This window comes from Papio anubis, chromosome 7 (genome assembly GCF_008728515.1).
Source record: "Papio anubis isolate 15944 chromosome 7, Panubis1.0, whole genome shotgun sequence".
NCBI classification, from domain to species: domain Eukaryota; kingdom Metazoa; phylum Chordata; class Mammalia; order Primates; family Cercopithecidae; genus Papio; species Papio anubis.
The window spans coordinates 138,220,726-138,242,098 of NC_044982.1; the positions used below are offsets into that span (position 1 = coordinate 138,220,726).

At 40.0% G+C, this 21,373-nt stretch overlaps 1 protein-coding gene across 1 annotated transcript in view; it reads left to right on the top strand.

Moving 5' to 3' along the window:
* LOC101014651 (SHC-transforming protein 4) overlaps nt 1-21,373 on the top strand; it is a 142,364-nt gene that overhangs the window by 51,986 nt on the left and 69,005 nt on the right. The window lies entirely within an intron of this gene.

Consider the following 21,373-nt stretch of genomic DNA (forward strand, 5'->3'; position numbering starts at 1 on the left):
GCTAAAAAGAGCTCTAAATCTTGAAACAAATCCTAGAAACATATCAAAACAGAACTTCTCTAAAGCATAAATCACACAGGACCTATAAAACAAAAATACAAGTTAAAAAGCAAAAACAAAACAAAAAAACACTAAGTACACAGGCAACAAAGAGCACGATGAATGCTCTTCAATCTAAACCTCACATTTCAATACTAACACTGAATGTAAATGGCCTAAATGCTCCACTTAAAAGACACACAACTGCAGAATGGATAAGAACTCACCAACCAAATATCTGCTGCCTTTAGGAGACTCACCTAACACAGAAGGACTCACATAATGTAATGGGTTGGAAAAAGGCATTTCATGCAAATGGATGCGAAAAGCAAGCAGAGGTAGCTATTCTTATATCAGACAAAATAAACCTTAAAGCAACAGCATTTAAAAGAGACAACAAAGGACATTATATAATGGTAAAGGCCTTGTCCAACAGGAAAATATCACAATCCTAAACATACATGAACCTAACACTGGAGCTCCCAAATTTATAAAACAATTACTAATAGTCCTAAGAAATGAGATAGACGGCAACACAATAATAGTGGGGGACTTCAATACTGCACTGACAGCACTAGACAGGTCATCAAGACAGAGAGTCAACAAATAAACAATGGATTTAAATTATGCCTTGGAACAAGTGAACTTAACAGATACATACAGAACATTTCATGCAGCAACTGCTGAATACACATTCTATTCAACAGCACATGGAACTTTCTCCAAGATAGACCATGTGATAGACCATAAGACAAGCCTCAAAAACCTTAAGAAAATTGAAATTATATCAAGCACTCTCTCAGACCACAGTGGAATAAAACTGGAAATCAACTCCAAAAGGAACCTTCAAAACCACATAAATACATGGAAATTAAATAACCTTCTCCTGAATAAGCATTTGGGTCAAAAACAAACTCAAGATGGAAATTTAAAAATTCTTTGAACTGAACAACAATAATGACACAACCTATAAAAACCTCTGGGATACAGCTAAGGCAGTGCTAAGAGGAAAGTTCATAGCCCTAAATGTCTACGTCAAAAAGACTGAAAGAGCACAAACAGACAATCTAAAGTCACACCTCAGGGAACTAGAGGAACAAGAACAAACCAAACCCAAACCCAGCAGAAGAAAGGAAATAACCAAGATCAGAGCAGAACTAAATGAAATTGAAACAAAGAAACAACAACAACAAAAACAACAACAACAAAAAACAATACAAAAGATAAATGAAACAAAAAGCTGGTTCTTTGAAAAGATAAATAAAATTGATAGACCATTAGCAAGATTAACCAAGAAAAGAAGAGAGAAAATCCAAATAACCTCACTAACAAACAAAACAGGAGATATTACAGCTGACACCACTGAAATACAAAAGATCATTCAAGGCTACTATGAGCACCTTTACACACATAAACTAGAAAACCTAGAAGAGATGGATACATTCCTGGAAAAATACAACCCTCCTAGCTTAAATTAGGAAGAATTAGATACCCTGAACAGACCAATAACAGACAAAACGGTAACTTAAAAATTACCAACCTCCAGGACCTGATGGATTCACAGCAGAATTCTACCAGACATTCGAAGAAGAATTGTTACCAATCCTTTTGACATTATTCCACAAGATAGAGAAAGAAGCATACCTTCTTAGTTCATTCTATGAGGCCAGCATCACCCTAACACCAAAACCAGAAAAGGACATAACCAAAAAAGAAAACTACAGACCAATATCCTTGATGAACACAGATGCTAAACTCCTTAACAAAATACTAGCTAACCAAATCCAACAACATATCAAAAAAGATAATCCACCATGATCAAGTGGATTTCATACCAGGGATGCAGGATGTTTTAACATACACAAGTCAATAAATGTGATACACCACATAAATAAGATTAAAAACAAAATTCACATGATCATTTCAACAGATGCAGAAAAGACATTCATCAAAATCCAGCAACACTTTATCATTACAACTCTCAGCAAAATTGGCATACAAAGGACACATCTTCATGTAATAAAAGCCATCTATGACAAAACCACAGCCAACATAATACTGAATAGGGAAACGCTGGAAACATTCCCTCTGAGAACTGGAACAAGACAAAGATGCCCACTCTCACCATTCCTCTTCAACATAGTAGTGGAAATCCTAGCCAGAGCAATCAGACAAGAGAAAGAAATAAACAGCATCCAAATCAGTAAAGAGGAAGTCAAACTGTCACTGCTTGCTGACAATATGAGATATGATCATTTACCTTGAAAACCTTAAAGACTCCTCCAGAAAACTCCTAGAACTGATTAAAGAATTCAGCAGTTTCTGGATACAAGATTAATGTACACAGATCAGTAGCTCTTCTATACATCAACAACAAATAAGCAGAGAATTAAATCAACCCCTTTCACAAGAGTGCAAAAAAAAAAAAAAAAAAAATCCTAGGAATATACCTAACAAAGCAGTCAAAAGACCTCTACAAGGAAAACTACAAAACAATGCTGAAAGAAATCATAGATGACACAAACAAATGGAAACACATCCCATGTGCATGGATGGGCAGAATCAGTATTGTGAAAACGAAACGACCATACTGCCAAAAGCAATCTACAAATTCAATGCAGTTCCCATCAAAATACCACCATCATTCTTCACAGAATTAGAAAAAACAATTCTAAAATTCCTATGGAATGAAGAAAGAGCCCACATAGCAAAAGCAAGACTAAACAAAAAGAACAAATCTGGAGGCATCACATTACCTGATTTTAAACTATACGGTAGTGCCATAGTCACCAAAACAGTGTGGTACTGGTACAAAAATAGGCACATAGACCAATGGGACAGAATAAACCCAGAAATAAACCCAAATACTTACAGCCAACTGATCTTCAACAAATCAAACAAAAACATAAAGTGGGGAAAGGACACCCTTTTCAACAAATGGTGCTGGGATAATTGGCTAGCCACATGTAGGAGAACGAAACTGGATCCTCATCACTCACTATACAAAAATCAACTCAAAATGGATTAAGGATTTAAACCTAAGACCTGAAACTATAAAAATTCTAGATAACACTGGAAAAACTCTTCTGGACGTTGGCTTAGGCAAGGATTTCATGACCAAGAACCCAAAAGCAAATGCAATAAGAAAAAAGATAAATAGCTAGGACCAATTAAACTAAAGAGCTCTTGCATGGCAAAAGGAACAATCAGCAGAGTAAACAGACAACCCACAGAGTAGGAGAAAATCTTCACAATCTATACATCTGACAAAGGACTAACATCCAGAATCTACAACAAACTCAAACAAATCAGTAAGAAAAACAAACAGTCCCATCAAAAAGTGGACTAAGGACATGAATAGACACTTCTCAAAAGAGGATGTATAAAGGGCCAACAAACATAGAAAAAATGCTCAACATCACTAATGATCAGGGAAATGCAAATCAAAACCACAATGCAATACCACCTCACTCCTGCAAGAATGGCCATAATCAAAACATCAAAAAACAAATGTTGGCATGGATGTGGTGAACAGGGAACACATCTACACTGCTGGTGGGAATGTAAACTAGTACAGCCACTATAGAAAACAGTGTGGAGATTCCTTAAAGAACTAAAAGTAGAACTACCATTTGATCCGGCAGTCCCACTACTGGGTATCAGCTGGTGGTGTTAGAATGGCCACTTACCTCTCTGAGCCTCAACTTTCCCTTCTATCTACCCAGAGGAAAAGAAGTCATTATTTGAAGAAGATACTTGCACACACATGTTTATAGCAGCACAACTGCAAAATCATGGAACCAACCCAAATGCCCATCAATCAACAAGTGGATAAAGAAACTGAGATGTATATATATATCTCCATCTCATATATATATATGAGATGGAATACTACACAGTCATAAAAAGGAATGAATTAACAGCATTTACAGTGACCTGGATGAGACTGGAGACCATTATTCTAAGTGAAGTAACTCAGGAATGGAAAACCAAACATTGTATGTTCTCACTAATATGTGGGAGCTAAGCTATGAGGACACAAAGGCATAAGATGATGCAATGGACTTTGGGAACTTGGGGAGAAGAGTGGGAGGAGACGAGGGATAAAAGACTACAAATCTGGTGCAGTGTATACTGCTCAGGTGATGGGTGCACCAAAATCTCACAAATCACCACTGAAGACCTTACTAATGTAACCAAATACCACCTGTATCCCAATAACTTATGAAAAAAAAAAATGTTCTCACTCATAGGTGGGAACTGAACAACGAGATCACTTGGACTCAGGAAGGGGAACATCACACACCGGGGCCTATCATGGGGAGGCGGGAGGGGGGAGGGATTGCATTGGGAGTTATACCTGATGTAAATGACGAGTTGATGGGTGCAGCAGACTAACATGGCACAAGTATACATATGTAACAAACCTGCATGTTATGCACATGTACCCTACAACTTAAAGTATAATAATAATAAATAAATTAAAAAAAAAAAAAACAAAACAATGATGAAATTCCCCTCTGAAGGAATAATCAAAGCTAGAGAAAAATTCTACATAAAATTAAATCTTAGTGTAATTAATAATAGAGAAAAATTGGAAACAAATTGAATGCCTAGTAAGGGGGGAAAGTGTCTAAACAAATTTTACAATGTTTATACAGATATAATATGAAACTTTAAACAACAGGTTGTTGATGAATAATTAATATGAAAAAATACTTCAAAATGTAAATTATGGTAAATTTATTATATGTTTTTGTTTTCTGCATTTCCAAAAACATATATCTATATGTATATTCAAAGCTTAACAACTAAAATTGAACTGTCACATAAAAAAAAAAAAAAAAAAAAAAAAACATAGACTTAGAAAAAATACAAAAATTAGCTGGGCATGATAGTGCACGCCTGTAATCTCAGCTACTGGGAAGGCTGAGGGGAGAATCGCTTGAACCCAGGAGGCAGTGGTTGCAGTGAGCTGAGCTAGCGCCACTGCACTCCAGCCTGGGAGACAGAGCACAACTCTGTCTCAAAAAAAAAAAAAAAAAAAAAAAGAAAGTAAAGGAAAAAAAGAGAGAAAGAAATCACACATCACCATGACCATTATCATTGGTAAGGTCAATCATCTGGGCCACATCTAGTTCTTAATTTTTTTTTGCATTTCCTTTCTGATTATGAAAAGTAAATCTGGCTTATTGTAGAAATGGGTACGTAGAATAAACTTTTAAAAAAGGCAAATCACTGGAGACAACTGATAGTAACAGTTTGATGTATGGTTTTTCTAATTGCATGTTTAAAAACTAAAGTGAGATCCTATGGTGCATATTAATTTGTAACATGTTTTTGCCACTTGTTGGGCACATTTTCTAGGTCATTGAGTCTGAGCAGTAATTGCTTTGATTTGAGCCTTAAGGTAGAGGGAATAATTTTCGGTTCATCTGCTTGCCCTAGGCATATTTACTTCTTGGTTTTAAGTAACAGAAAATGATTGCCTAGCTTAAGCAAAAAGGGGAATTCCTTCAAAGGATATTGGGGCAGCTCATGGAACCTGAGGAGCAGTAAACAATCAAACTAATAAAGGACAGGGGCCAGGTCTTCTGAGACCTTGGCAGCAGGAGTGCAGGTATGCTCCCATCTCTGGTTCTCTCCGTTCCAAATACTAATTCCCAGTAAATATGGCAATTGAGGCTTAACCCAGGACCAGACATCTTTAACCAGGACAGCACTGTATTGTGGCAATATGGTAATTCCATGATAATCCTGTATTGAGAAGGGGAGTGGGTAGGAAAAAGGGGATGAGATGGGGGAGTAGGAGAGGGGAAGAATAGGGGGAAATGGGGGAAGGACAAGGACAAGAAAAATCAGGTGGAAAAAGAAGCTTGTAAAATGAAGGTAATAGATACAGTAAAAAATAGATTTCCCCCTCAAAAGGAAAAGAAGACATTAGATCAATTTCTTTGTACTATTTAAATTATCCCTAAATATGCTCTACTAAAATCTAATATTTGCAAAATTGTTAATCAAATGTTTGATGTTATTATAGCGGTGAGTTAATTGTAGAACATAGTTCAATTGAGCTGTATTTTTATGTGGTGGGTAAACATTTCTAAACTTTGAGACTTCATGTATAGGTACTGTATATATTTAGGTCCCTTTTATAGGACTTCAGGCATTGTTTTAGTGTTTTAGATATTTATAGGGGTATATAAAATAGTCATAGTTTTCGTTCCATGACAAGCTGTTGGCAGTTTCTATATTTCATTTGCTGAGGAGTCCTTGGTCAGGAATGAAACTCCCAAATATAACATCTTTTCCATGGAAATTATGATCTACATTATGAAGTGGTTTCTAAAAATATGTTGTGGCTAAAAGCGGGGCCTGCTAATTTATCCATATAAATCTATAGAAACATACAGATGTGCAGATATTATTACACAAACACAGCTCCTCAATCAGGCAATATATACACATTCACTAGCCTAAGAAAGAATAGTTATATATCTGTCCATGTTGAAATATAGATGGTAATGGATGGCTTCAAGTGTTTGAAGAGAAACAAATTAATTCAGAGATTAAAACCCATGAATGTTAAAGCCTATGCATGTGTATTTTTAGCCCTGATTGCTGAATGAACTAGCTCTCTCCAGTGATTTCTTCCCAGGCCTTCTTTACCATGCAGAGTCAGATGAAAATACATTCTAGTATCTCTTGTTTGGTGGCCCCTTTTTGCTTTCCTTAAGCCTGGATTTCTAATTTTGATTTTGATAGATACGGTGGCCAGCCTCTAGTCTTAATCATTTTACAATGCAAGTAAGAATAGGCCTTTTGAACCATTGTTCCGCGAGGCACAGGAGCTGCATTTGAAAGGCAGCCTCCTGAGAAAGCTCAGTGTGCCCTGGAGGGTGTCTGGCCTGGAAGGGATTGTGTTCCCTAAGGTCTTTTTTCAGTGCAACAACCACAAGGGCTCCATCATCCATCATTTTTGGGCTTGAAGGTTTTCTTCAGAAGCCCAGTCCCTGGAGCTGGAAGGATTCAGAGCCATAGTTCCTAGGACATAGTTGGGTTGATAATTAGTTGTTGAATAACGGAGAGGTTTCTAAGCGTCTCAGGCCTGGATCACAGATCTTGAGATGACCCCCGGAGGTCTTGAAGTTTCCATGGTCACTGCTGGTTAGAGAAAAGCAGAAAAGACCTAGAGAATCTAAAACATAGGATTTGACATGCTGAACCTGGCCAAATTCCAAAACAAGGAGCTCTTGGACAAGTAGGTCAGGTCCCTGGCTCAACAGGAGAGTGTTTGGTTTATGGGTGCCATCCGTGTGTGTGTGTGTGCAGGTGTGTGTCGTGTTTAGAGACAGGATCTCATGCTATAACCCAGGCTGGAGTACAGTGGCATGATCAAAGCTCCTTGCAGTCTCAGACTCCTGGGCTCAAGTGATCCTCCTGCCTCAGCCTCCCAAGTAGCTAGGACCACAGTCATACACCACCACCACCACATCTGGCTACTTTTTTTTTTTTTTTTTTTTTTTTTGTGGCGATGAGGCCTTGCTATATTGCCCAGGCTGGTCTCAAACTCCAGGCCTCAAGCAATCTTCCCACCTCAGCCTCCCAAAGTGCTGGGATTACAGGTGTGAGCCACTGTGCCCAGCCAGGTATATTTTTGAACAAAGGAATAAAAATAAATTCCGTGAAGATACTCATTTGGATCAGACAGCCTTGGGGTCCACGAGTTGATTCAGATGAAGGGAAGGATTTTTCAATCACGTGGAACTGGATGAGCCTTAACCTCTTTCTAGTTGAAGAGATCAAACATGGTTTCAACTATTAGCGGGCTATTGAAATAGCAGCTTATTATTAATCTATAGTGACTCTTATCAACTTTGTCATCACAAAATTTAACATTTATAAGATAGATATTACTATTAACCCTGTTTTGTCCATAAGAATATTGAGACTTAGAGAAATGGAAAAATTTACCACAGTCATCTAGCAAGTCAGTAGGTGGTGGAACTGGAAATCAGATCTGCCCTGCCTCTTTTGCATTATGGGTCGGCCAAAGTGGAATAATTTTAAGGAACAAATCTTGCGGAAGTGCTGAAAGCCAGAAGGGACAGAATAGGGAAATGTTTAATCCTGGGTTTAAGATGCCAGATTCCTTGTTGGTGAGTTCTCTCTGAAAGGGCTTCATAAAGATACTCATAAATCTGTAGGAAAAGATACTTTAATGTCCTTTTGTGATTTCTAACGAGAAAAAAAATGTGTGAGACAGTAGTTCTCAAACTTTAGTATGCGAAGGCTTGTTAAAACAGAGAATGTTAGCTGGGCTTGGTGGCATGCACCTGTAGTCCCAGCTACTTGGGAGGCTGAGGTGGGAGGATCACTTGAGCTCAGGAGTTTGAGGTTGTAGTGTGTGATGATCACACACTTGTGAATAGCCACTGCACTCCAGCCTGGGCAACACAGTGAGCCCTTGTCTCTGAAACAAACAAACAAACAAACAAACACACACATAATATTGGACCCCAGCCCCAGAGTTTTTGATTCAATAATTTGCCTGTCTAATGAGTTCCAGGCAATGCTAATGCTGCTGGTCTGGGGATTGCATTTTGATGCCCACATGTGCAAGGGAATCCAGTGATTTCAAAATGAGGTCTCCATGTAATCTGGACCACAGATTACATGGACGCTCCTTATTTGTGAGCAGGTGGTTCCCCAGAAAATCCCCCAAAGCATCTGCAAGTTTTAATTGTTGTTTTGTTTTTGCTTTTAAGAAAGGAAAATGGGAATATCAGGGAATGTGAGAGCAGTGAGTTTCAACTACGCTACATCCTAAATAGCTAGAAAAAAATAATGATGTAATTCCTTTCGGGAAGAGTGAGTTATATGGGAGGCACCCAAAATTCATCAAAAACTAATCTCGCTGGGCGCGGTGGCTCAAATTTCAGTGTTCATAAATCCTGTAATCCCAGCACTTTGGGAGGCCGAGGCAGGCGGATCACCAGGTCAGGAGATCGAGACCATCCTGGCTAACACGGTGAAACCCCTATCTCTACTAAAAATACAAAAAATTGGCCAGGCGTGGTGGCAGGAGCATGTAGTCCCAGCTACTCGGGAGGCTGAGGCAGGAGAATGGTGTAAACCCAGGAGGCGGAGCTTGCAGTGAGCGGAGATTGCGCCACTGCATTCTTGCCTGGGTGACAGCGAGACTCCGTCTCAAAAAAAAAACCAACAAAAACAAACAAACAAAAAAACCACTAAACTAATCTCATCCAGAGACAGTCTTTTCATTGATAAAAGGAGAGCTTTGTGCCAAAGTAAATGCAGGACAATTGGTGCATCTCTCTACCTGCCAGGCAGATTTGTTCCATTTCCTGCTGGTATTCTCAGTAGGGAAGCTGAGAAATGCCTAATAGAGTAAGTGCACAGCTCTGGTCCCTTTAATTATATGTGATTGAGTTGTAGTTTTTGAGAGCTGCACTTACTTTAGGAAATGTGAACTGTAGTGTATGTTTGCACAATTAAAAAGTGGGTGTTTTTGATCCAGATCATGTGTCTCTTATGAGAAATTCTCTGAAAATGATTTTTTTCACTGTTGTCTGTGACAAAATAGATTCTTGAAATACATCATCTAGTTAAGTGTATGCAAGTGTAAGGGGGCCTAACTTACACTTGCAGCTTGTTAGCAGGTCTCAGGCTGGATATTGAAACAGGTTCTGAGATGGAGAGTTGAATGCAAAAGACTTACTGGGAGGGCTCTTGAAATCAACCATCAAGGGAATGAGGGAAGCAGGGCCTGGCAGAGGGAGAGGCTGAAAACCAATGAAGTCACAGCAGGCTCCGTGGGCAGTTCTGGAGCTAGGATGGCCCTTCAGAGTTGTCCCATATTGAGGGACAGGGACCAGGCCCTGGAACCCCATATTGACCAATCAGGTTGTTGGATGCCTGTTGCCACTGGGGAGGGGACATAACATGGGCAAGGCAACTTCCCCTAGAGAGCACAATTTCTGCGGAAGGAACTCAGCTCTGATCCATGAGAAGTGAGCACTCCAGCAACTGGGGAATGAATACCTCTGTCCTGAAGGGGGATTTGATTTCTACAGGGAGACAAGGGTTACACTTTGTTTTGATGACATAGAGCTACCTAACATTCATATATTGAATACATTGTTTATTTCCAAGGCAGCCTACTAGGTTTCATGCAATATCCGAAGAAAGCCAGACATGCATTCTGCTTTTATAGAAACGTATACTATCCATTACTATACACATGATAGAAATAATTTGACCTACTATATAACATATTAACTATAGCATTCCAGTTATAACACAGAGCATACTTTGTTGGGTAGTAGGTGTTGTACAAATTAGGTTAGACCGAGTTCTTTTTTTTTTTTGAGACATGGTCTCACTTCCTTGCTCAGGCTGGAGTGCAGTGACATAATCTCAGTTAATTGCAGCCTTGACCTCCCGGGCTCAAGCAATCCTCCCACCTCAGCCTCCCCAAGTAGCTGGGACTACAGGTGCAAACAAACACAGCTGGCTAACTTGTATTTTTTGTAGAGACAGGGTTTTGCCATGTTGCACAGGCTGCTCTCGAACTCCTGAGCTCAGGCGATCCACCTGCCAAAGTGCTGGGATTACAGGCATGAGCCACTGCACCCAGCCTAGACCCAGTTCTTAAAGTAGATAGCCATTATAAGGATAAAGCAATAATAATGGCTAGCATTTACTGAGGTATTGTCCAAAGCACTATTATTATTCTTACCTTTTATATTTAAGGAATTGAGACATAGAGAGCTTTAAAAACTTGTTCAAGGTGACAGAGATTGTAAGAGACAGCTAGATTTTGAACTCTGGCTATCTAACTGCAGAGTCTACTTAACTAACTTTTCCTCACTCTCTATTATTGTAAGAAAGTAGAGTTATAGATAAATTAAAGCCATCAAATTTTAACAGTTACTATAATTTTGCACTTTTGTTTATTTCTGTAACGCTTGCCCAAACACTTTGCACTGTTTCATTTACATAGTATCACTTAATGAAGTTTAGATGATAATTAAAAGGAAAAAATAATTTGTTTCCGTCTGCCTCTACTGAGTGCTGTTAGAAGAAAAGAATGGAAAAACAATAATTTACAGTGTAAAAGGAGTTCCATAATTCTTATATTGACATAGGGAAAGACCCCTTGTCTTATAATACCCAACTTCTTGTAGCAAGAAACCGAACAAGACAAAGTTCAAAATATGTATAAACAATCCTTGCAAAAGATTGCACTCTAATAAGCTTTGCACCATGCACTAGGTAATAGCTGACCACGACCCCAAATCTTCTCACATTGGTTTCTGGTTTGCTTTAGAGCAAGAATTAGAGAACAAGAGCCTGCAGGCCAAATCCCATCCGCTACCTGATTTTGATTTTGCCACCTTGTCAGCCAAGAATGGTTTTGACATTTTTAAAATGGTTGGAAAAAACACCCCAAAAGACTATTCTGTGACACATGAAAATCATATGGAATTCAAATTTCAGTGTCCATAAGTGTTACTGGCACACAAGCACACCCATTTGTTTATGTATTGCCTATGGCTGTTTTTCTAGCTACAACAGCAGAATTGAGTAGCTGTAACAGAAACTGCGTAACCTGCACAGCCTAAAATATTTCCTACCTGGCCCTTTTCAGAAAAAGTTTGCCAACTGCTGCTAGAGTGATTCTCAACCTTAGCCTTGTTGGAAGCATTTGGAAGAGATCTTAAAACTTCTGATCCCCAAGCCCTGTCCTGCACCAATTAAGTCAGAATCTCTGGAGCTGAGACCCAGTCTTCAGTACTTCGTAACATTCTTGGTGGTATAGTCCAATGTGCAGCCAAGGCTGAGAACCACTGCCTAGAGTGTTGAATGCATTTGAGGGGCAAATGGATTAGACCTTGCTGCCTCCAGGATGTCCTTGCTGCCTCCAGATAAGAGAGATAATGCCGACACTCTCTCACTGCTTGTATGTGCAAGGGGTGATGTAAGCAAAGATGTTGAGGACCTCCATGTGGCCTCTGGTAAAAGCCCTTCTTCTTTTTTTTTTTTTTTGAGACAGAATCTCACTCTGTTGCCCAGGCAGGAGTTCAGTGGCACCTTCTCAGCTTACTGCAACCTCCGCCTCCCAGGTTCAAGCGATTCTCCTGCCTCAGCCTCCCACCACTCCCGGCTACTTTTGTATTTTTAGTAGAGATGGGGTTTCACCATATTGGCCAGGCTGTTCTTGAACTCCTGACCTCAGGTCATCTGCCCACCTTGGCCTTCCAAAGTGCTAGGATTACAGACGTGAGCCACCACACCTAGCCATAAAGCCCTTCTTCTTGAGGAGATGAGGATGGGGGAGGCAGAGAGGAGAAGAGAGGATTATACCAAATATGTATCCCAGAATATAGAGCGACTACATTGAAAACAAAATTCCCCAGAATGGAATATCATCAAACATATAGGCAGTGTAACCTCCCCTATTCTGACCTCTAGGAATAGGTGACCTAATTCCTTAACACCCTCTAACGCAACCATCTGGTCTAAGCTATAGAGCACAGCACCAGTTAGTCTGTGCAGTGAGTCTGAGGAGAAGGTTTAATCAGCTGTGTGGTTCATGAACTCTGTATCGGAATCACTTGGAAGGTTTGTGAAACTGTAGATTCCTAGGCCTCACCCCAGAATCAAAACCTCTAGGAACGGTCCTAGAAATCTGTATTTTAACCAGTACCCGGGTGATTCTTAAGAACTTTACAGTTTGATCACCACTTACCTAATGGTGTACTCTTTGTGGATGGGCAGGCTGAAGTTGTCCTTGACAAATAATTTGTCAAGGTGGATTAACTGGCTAGGCCAGTTGTTCCTTCCTTCCAGAGGTGCACACACATTAAAAAAAATGGAATTCCCAATAAGATTTACAACATATATGCCAAATAGCCTTTAAAAGAACCAAAGTTATTTAAAAAAAAAAAAAAACAGTGGTAGAAATAATATATTCATTACACCAATTGCTGTCTTGCTCAATGGTATAGACACCTGTATGACAAACTGTTTTACTATTTATTTATTTATTTAGATGGAGTGTTGCTCTGTCACCCAAGCTAGAGCGCAATGGCACCATCTCAGCTCACTGCAACCTCTGCCTCCCGGTTCAAGCAATTCTCCTGCCTCAGCCTCCCTAGTAGCTGGGATTACAGGCATGCACCACCACGCCTGGCTAATTTTTGTATTTTTACTAGAGACGGGGTTTCACGATGTTGGCCAGGCTGGTCTTGAACTCTTGACCTCAAGTGATCCACCTACCTTGGCCTCCCAAAGTGCAAAGATTACAGGTGTGAGTCACCACACCTGGCCAAACTGTTTTAAATGTCTTTAAAATTCCAATTACTCTCTGAAGAATTTTTGGAAGTAGATATACATTGTTTAGAGTGAGCTTGAGTGAATAAAGTGGGTGACTAAGTAAGATCTGATCTGTTTTTGGTTTTGTTTGGTTTGTTTGTTTTTAATGAGCTTTGGCTTGTAAGTGACCACACTATGCATCAGTGCACTCTTTAACTCCAAAAGACACACCTTCATAATATTTTGAATATTTTGTCAAAAACAGAGTTGTTTTAAAGAAGCCCAGTTTATCCTAAAGGAGAACAATCTTTTGAATTTACAAATTCCCATGTATTTTATATGAAACCAACTCTATTTCTTATTGTCATTTCCTTAAGCCTATAAGCTATCAGCTTGTGGACATAGGTGTTTGAATTTTGAGATACATGATTGTATTACAGGAAATCACTTTGGGGACAGTAGAAAACCAGCACTTAATGTCCGTTAACTAGTGAGATTTATAGGGGAGATGTGATACTCTAGACAAGAGGATATTTCACCTCATTCCGGTGTGATTAATGGGTTCACATTTGCATCAGAGCCAAAGGGCAGAATCATGAAGTAGACAGACAAACCCATTTCCTATGGTTACTGAGCTGGGTTGGCTAGCAATTGTATTTTAGAATCAGACTTTAAATACAATTCAGGTGAACAGAGTGGTACACTAAGTCAGTGTGGGGATAAATGCTGTGGGCAGTACTCAAAGGTTTTATTTGACCATCCTGGGACTCGCGGTGCCTGTTTCTAAAGTGAAAGGATGTATTTTATGAGCTGAGTTCACCCTCCTGGAGTGCACGGGTGATGCCCCTTGATAATAGCACAAAGCAAATTTGAGGCTTTCCATTTTCAACTGGTCTATGGGCATTGACTGCATTCATTGTGTGCTTATCACCGCAGAGGCAGGCTCCTGTTCTAAAGTGTCCAGTCTGAGGGCTTTCACAAATTCTTGGATGTCTTTAATTTCACTAAGCTGGACAAAATTGAACACATAGATCACTGAGCCTTGCTGTCCTGGAGGCAAAGATTTAAAAAAAGATGGTACTGGTTTCCCTAGAACAATCAGAACAGCATAATACCACATGGATGTGCAGTCTGAATTACTCTAAGTCTCTTCATTCATAACAAGAAGGCAATCCGAGACATTTAGGGCGCAACATGTCCCTTAGACTTTGGTAACTGATTTCTTGAAGGACTTACGTTGGAGATGCAAAGTAAAAGAAAGTCCTTTGGGAAATGGCAGGTGAATTTGTTTTAGCTGAGTATCATTGACATTTTATTTTGGAAAGGCTCTTGCTGTGATTAAAATTTTATTCTCATTCCTATTTGCAGGGACAAAACTGGAACTACTCCTTCACTGCATATGTGACTATAGATGTGTGTGTGCGTGTGTGTGTGTGTGTGTATGTGTCAAAAGGTGGGGGATGTGGGGATCATTGCCTTTAATCATTCCAGCTGGGCCCCTTTGCCTGGTTTCATGTTGCACATTTTCTGGCTTTCCTATTGACTGAAGAACTGCATCTTGACATTCACCAGAAGAAATCTGCCCCACAGCCTCTCCTCCCATTAAATGCTCCCCTTTGTCTTGGATCGTGATATTGCCTTCCAAAATTAAAAAAATTTAAAAAGTGTATGTGTGTGCACGTGTGTGTGTGTGTGTGTGTGTGTGTGTGTGTTAGGCGACATTGCTTCCAGAGGAGCTTAACTGTTTGAGGGTTAAAGACACAGAAGAATTATAACTTCAGTGTCGTACTGGCCAGGAGTTGGTGAAGAAAGGTGGCTTTGTTTGGATGATTAGTTTGGACTCTGTTAAGACAGACAAAATATCTTTTTTTGGTCTTATGGCGTAGGCAGGGTTTTATATGCTTAAAAGCAAATCTTCAACGGCATTCTCATTCTCTTACATCAGCCCACTTCTCCCTTTCTCTCTCATGTGGCGAAACAATAAACAAAGTGGCCACTGTTGGTGCACTGGGGCGTTTCTCTTTCTTTCTAATACAGGCTCCCAAGATGGAAATCTTTAGCCATTGAAAGCCCAAAAATTCTGCTCCTCTAAAAGCAGACACTTACTGAATGTTTGCTAGCTGGAGAAAGTCTCACCGCCACTCAGCTCCAAAAAGGTTCTGCAGAAATTTTGGGGCTGTAAGAATGGCGGGGCCCCCTCGGTCCCAGGAGAAATCACACTCAGCTCTGTTGTCTTTTTCTTTTTCCTCAGCATTTGTAAAGTTGGCCCAAGGGTGTGGCTGAGACTCCAGAAAAGCACTGAAAGTACTATTTGTTCTTGAAAATGTTACAGTTAATGTCTTGGTCCCAGTAGTAGGGGAAGAAAAGATCTTTGTGAACAAAAGCAACAGAATGCAGGCATCTATCTGCCTTTCCTCGCTGGGATTTCAGATTTGTTAACGCTGCTATCAGCAAGGCAAGTGGAATTTGAGAGGTTAATTTAAAGCAGTAATTCTTAACCTGGGATCTGTGATTTCTAAGAGGTCCACAGAATGTTCTGGGGAGCTTTGGGGTGAGGAGTGGACCTTCTTAAACGGAATAGAAAAGTTTGTACCGGCCGGGCGTGGTGGCTCATGTCTGTAATCCCAGCACTTTGAAAGGCCAGGCGGCCAGATCACCTGAGGTCGGGAGTTTGAGACCAGCCTGGCCAACGTGGTGAAACCCCATCTCCACTAAAAATACAAAAATTAGTGGGGTGTGGTGGCGGGTGCCTGTAATTCCAGCTACTTGGGAGGCTAAAGCAGGAGAATTGCTTGAACCCTGGAGGCGGAGGTTGCAGTGAGCCGAGATCGCACCATTGCATTCCAGCCTGGGCAACCAGAACAAGATCTGTCCCAAAAAAACAAAAATAAAAAAAAAAAGAAAAGAAAAGTTTGTACAAATAGGCCTTTTATTGGAGAGAGGCATGGCTCATCTTAGAGTCTCCAATTCAAAAAATTAATAAGTACTATTTTTTTGAGACAGGGTCTTGCTCTGTCACCCAGACTGGAGTGCAGTGATATGATCCTAGCTCACTGCAGCCTTGAACTCCTAGGCTCAAGCAATCCTCCTGCACTGGGCTCCTGGGTAGCTGTGGCCACAGGTGTGCACTGCTACGCCTGGCAATTTAAAATATATATATATATATTTGTGGAGACAAGGTCTCACTATGTTGTCCAGTTTGTCTCAAAGTCCTGGCCTTGAGGGATCCTCCTGCCTTGGCCTCCCTGCGTGGTGGGACTACAGGCATGAGCCACTGTGCCTGGCTGATAATTACTTTTTAAAGCAAGTTCATAAGCCCAAATTTTCCCCTTTTTTTCTTTTGAGCAGAGTTTTGTACATCAAGAGATTTTGGGGGCTCTGTAAAGCCTCACACGCCTCAAATATACAGTCCTGAGTGAGCATGTGAGTGCGTACTCATGTATGTTGCCCATGTGGGCAGAGCCTGGCTCCAGATGCTCGTTTCTTCCAGGAGGTGGCAGCCAGCGCATAGACAGCAGAGGGCTGGGGAAGGGCAGGGGCATCTGAGTAAGTCTTTTCTAAGAAGAGTCAGCCCCTACCACTTTGTCCTTTTGCCTGGGTAGTTTACCCCAGCCATGCTGGTGTTAGCGATTGGCCAAAGAGCCTCCCCTCACTGTGTTAGGGGAGTGAGCAAGGGAAGGACAGTCAATATACTACTTCCCCTAGCCTCTAGAGCCTACGACTCCCTCCTTTTCATCCATCTGGCAATGTGGTTCCTTCCCAGTGCTTGTGGGTTTTGAAGTCAGAAGTGGATTTGCATTCTGTCTCTCCCACTGTCAATTGCCTTATTTGTACACAGTTATTTAAATTCTTTGAACTTTAGTATCCTCATTGGTAAAATGAGGGTGAAGTCCGTACCTTGGAATGATACTGTTATGACTCAATGAAATGATGTACATAAGGTGTTCACTTCTGAGCCTGACCATAGAGAGTGCTTAGTAAATAGGGGCTGGCCAGGAGCTATGGCTCACACCTCTAATCCCAGAACCTTGGTAGGCTGAGGTGGGAGTCTCACTTGAGCCCAGGAGTTCAAGACCAACCCAGGCAACATAGGGAGACACTGTCTCTACACGAAATAAAAAAGGAAAAGAAAAAATTAGCCAATTATGGTGGTGCTTGCCAGTTGTAGTGGTCCCAGCTACATGGGAGGTAGAGGTGGGAGGATTGCTTGAGCCCAAGGAGGTTGAGGCTGCAGTGAGCTATGATCACACCACTGCACTCCAACCTGGGCAACAGAGTGAGACCCCATCTCTACAAAAACAAAAAATTAAATAAATAAATATAAATGGGGGCTGTTCTTTCACTGAAGCTTGGGCTCGCTGTTACTGCAAGGTGTACCATTCTAAAAGGCTTTACTAAATGCACTCAAGATTTTTTATCTTTTTGAAACTTTTGGGAATAGAAACAGGTAGCTCTATTAAAAAAAACTGAAAAAGGAAATATGGATTTAGTGGCTACAAAGATGGAGGGGTTAAAAGCTAAGCTGGAATGGGAGCAGAGAGAGAAGTAAAGAACACCTGTTAGTATCCATAACACGAACATTGTCCCATCTCTCTATGGCTGTCGCCTCTCCATTGGGACATTTTTGATGTGCCTTCACATCTCAACACCTTTGCCTCACACTAGCAAAACTCCTGCTGAAGGAACTTACTGTGCATTATTTTCAATATTTTAAAGGATTACTTATCCAATCAAGTGCACAATGAAAGTAAAACATAACATTGTTTACCTTGTTTATATCTAAACACCAGTAGAATCAGAAACGAAATAGCAAACCACACACATAAAAAAACACCTAAAACCAAGCCATAGTTCATAAGCTTTTTCTACATTACTATTTACACAGGATTAATTTGATATAGCTGCTACTAATGTGTACATACTGTTACAAGTTCTACTTTTTCACACTAATTTCTGTAGACTTCTTCATATTTCTATAGTCCAAGTGGCAATATCCATTTTGATATGTTTTATCTCTATATCGCAAGACTTTGGGTTGGTTTCTTATGTTAAGTGTTTCTTTTACTTATATACTCAATGCTATCCCAATACAGGCTTCTCCCCACCTTGTCAAAGGCTGTAATAAATTATTTAAACAAATTGTTTTTAGAGACAGGGTCTCGCTCTGTTACCCAGGTGGGAGTGCAGTGGCACTGCAGCCTTGAACTCCTGGGCTCAAGCAAGCCTCCCAAGTAGCTGGGACTACAGGTGTGTGCCACCACGCCCCGCCCATGCTCTGAGAAATTTTGACATTTGTCAACTTTTATCAAATTTCTCTCTAGAAAGATTGTATTAATACTAACCGAGGCCCCTGGCAATGGATAAATATGCCTAAAGCAGAATATTTCCCATCTTTTCCAACACTGGGTTTTGTATTTTTTTTCCCTAATTTAATGAGTGAAGTATCTTGTTGTTTTAATTTTCAATTTTAAAATTATAATGAATGTGAATATTTTCCCATCTTAAAAAAACGAATGATTTCTCTCTCCTTTTGTGTGAATTATCGGATCCACGGGTCAAGAAACTGTGGCCCATAGGCCAGATCTGGCCAGCCACCAGTTTCTATAAAGTTTTGTTGGAACACAGCCATGCTCACTTGTCTACATATTGTCTGAGGCTGCTTTTTGCACTACAATAGCAGAGTTGAGTACTTGCAAAAGAGCAAAGTCTGAAATATTTACTGTCCGGCACTTCACAGAAACAGTATTTAGACTCTTATCTCTTAGTTCATATTCACTCTTGTTCTACCATATGTTATGCTCCAGCAATATGAAAGTACCTGTAATTCCCCTCATATCATGATACTTTGTGTTTTGGTGTCTTCACCTATGTTCTTCTGTCTGTCAGGAAATTCTAATCCCCTCCCTTCCAGGAAGGTTCATCCTTTTAAAACCTCCTTGAGAGATATTCATGCTGTAAAGTATTCCCTTCAACTTAAATTCACTGCATTACTTTTTGTTAGAAGACATTGATCCTTGGTGTGAGAATCAAAAAAACAAATGTGTGGGAAAACAGTTTATGAAATTATGAGTTGCTATATAAAAGTAACAACTTCTAATAAAAAGTTACTATAGTTGGCATATAATTATTGTTATATTATTATTGTTGTTATTATATTTGGCAGCATCAATATTCACCTTTGTTTTTACTTTAAGTTCACATCATTTATAGTCAACTTATTTATTTATTTATTTATTTTATTTATTTATTTTTTTTGAGACCAGAGTTTCGTTCTTTTTGCCCAGGCTGGAGTGCAATGGCGCGATCTCGGCTTGCTGCAACCTCCACCTCTCGGATTCAAGCGATTCTCCTGCCTGAGCCTCCCAAGTAGCTGGGATTACAGGTGCCTGCCACCACGCCTGGCTAATTTTTTGTATTTTTAGACCAAAATATCCAAATCGCTCTCATGGAGTAAAGGATCTGCCCTATCTTATAATACCTCGTTATTAAATACTGTCAATATAGTGGGGTGCCTGGCCTAGCTATTTTGGCAGTATCAGTGCCAGTTTGGATTAATTATGAGTCTTATCAATTACTGAGTAATCATTAAGATGACTCAAAACATCAATCAACCAACCAAGCCAGAGAGCCCAACTCTCTGTGTTATCCTTCTATTTGACTCCGGAGAACAAAGGATAGAATCCTAGAGAAACAATAAATATGAAATCCTGAGAATATGTGCTAACCAAAGATCCATTCTATCCTTTGATTGCAGATAATTATGCAAAAATCTAACAAGATAATACCTTGAAGAAGAGTTTCATTTATATAGAAAAAATTATCTGAGCTAAAACATACATTTATAAGTGCAAAATAATGCCTAGAATATTTGGGAATTCTAATTATCTTTCAAAAGTATTTTCTAGAAGAATATTGCTCTGCACTACAACCTATCATAGCTGTAGTTTTTGAAATGGGTCTGCATGGCCAGGCGCAGTGGCTCACACCTATAATCCCAGCACTTTGGGAGGCTGAGGCGGGCAGATCACGAGGTCAGGAGATCAAGACCATCCTGGCTAACATGGTGAAATCCCATCTCTACTAAAAATACAAAAAAATTAGCCGGGCGTGTTGTTGGGCACCTGTAGTCCCAGCTACTCAGGAGGCTGAGGCAGGAGAATGGTATGAACCTGGGGGGCGGAGCTTGCAGTGAGCTGAGATTGTGCCACTGCACTCCAGCCTGGGCAACAGAGCGAGATTCTGTCTCAAAACAAAAACAAAACAAAACAAAAATGGGTTTGCATTCCTCTCTCTGACGTCTCCCCACTTCCTTTGGGAATCTAAACTATAGAAAATACTATTGTGAAATATAATATATATAAAAACTATAATAGTGTTGCATGTGTATGTGTGTTGGGGTGTGCATGTGTGTGAGAATATAGTTTATTAATTTAAACAATGATCTCTGGGGAATCCGGAAGAGATTTTCATTTGCCTTGTGAAAAGTTTAATATATGTGTTCAAAGCCACAAGGCTAAGGTTCAAATTACACAGAGTGAAAGCTTGGGCAGTTATGAATGCTCAGAGTCCCAGAGACAAAAGCTTTTAGTTTTAACTGCATTTCTGGAAAGGAGGGCGCCAGTTCCTTCACCACTTCCATTAAGGAGCAACTACTTATTTTAGCGGTGCCTTTCTCTCAGGAAGCGCAATATATAGGAAGGGCAGAAAAGTAAGCAAAGGAGGAAATTTGATATTGATTTCTTTTCTTCTGTGAAATTACATGAAAGCTCAATGGCTTGTAGCAGCAACCTAGTCAATAAAACTCCATCTGAGACCACCTTGAAGTTCAACATTCTCCCGATCCTTTTAAATTTCCTCTAGTGTCAGGTTATTTTTGTATTTAATTGTCTTTAGTTCTGAGATACTATGAAGCTTTTTATTCATAACATTACAGAGATGATTTTGCTAGAGGTAACACTGCAAAGTATTTCCAGATGACAATGCCCTGCCCCTC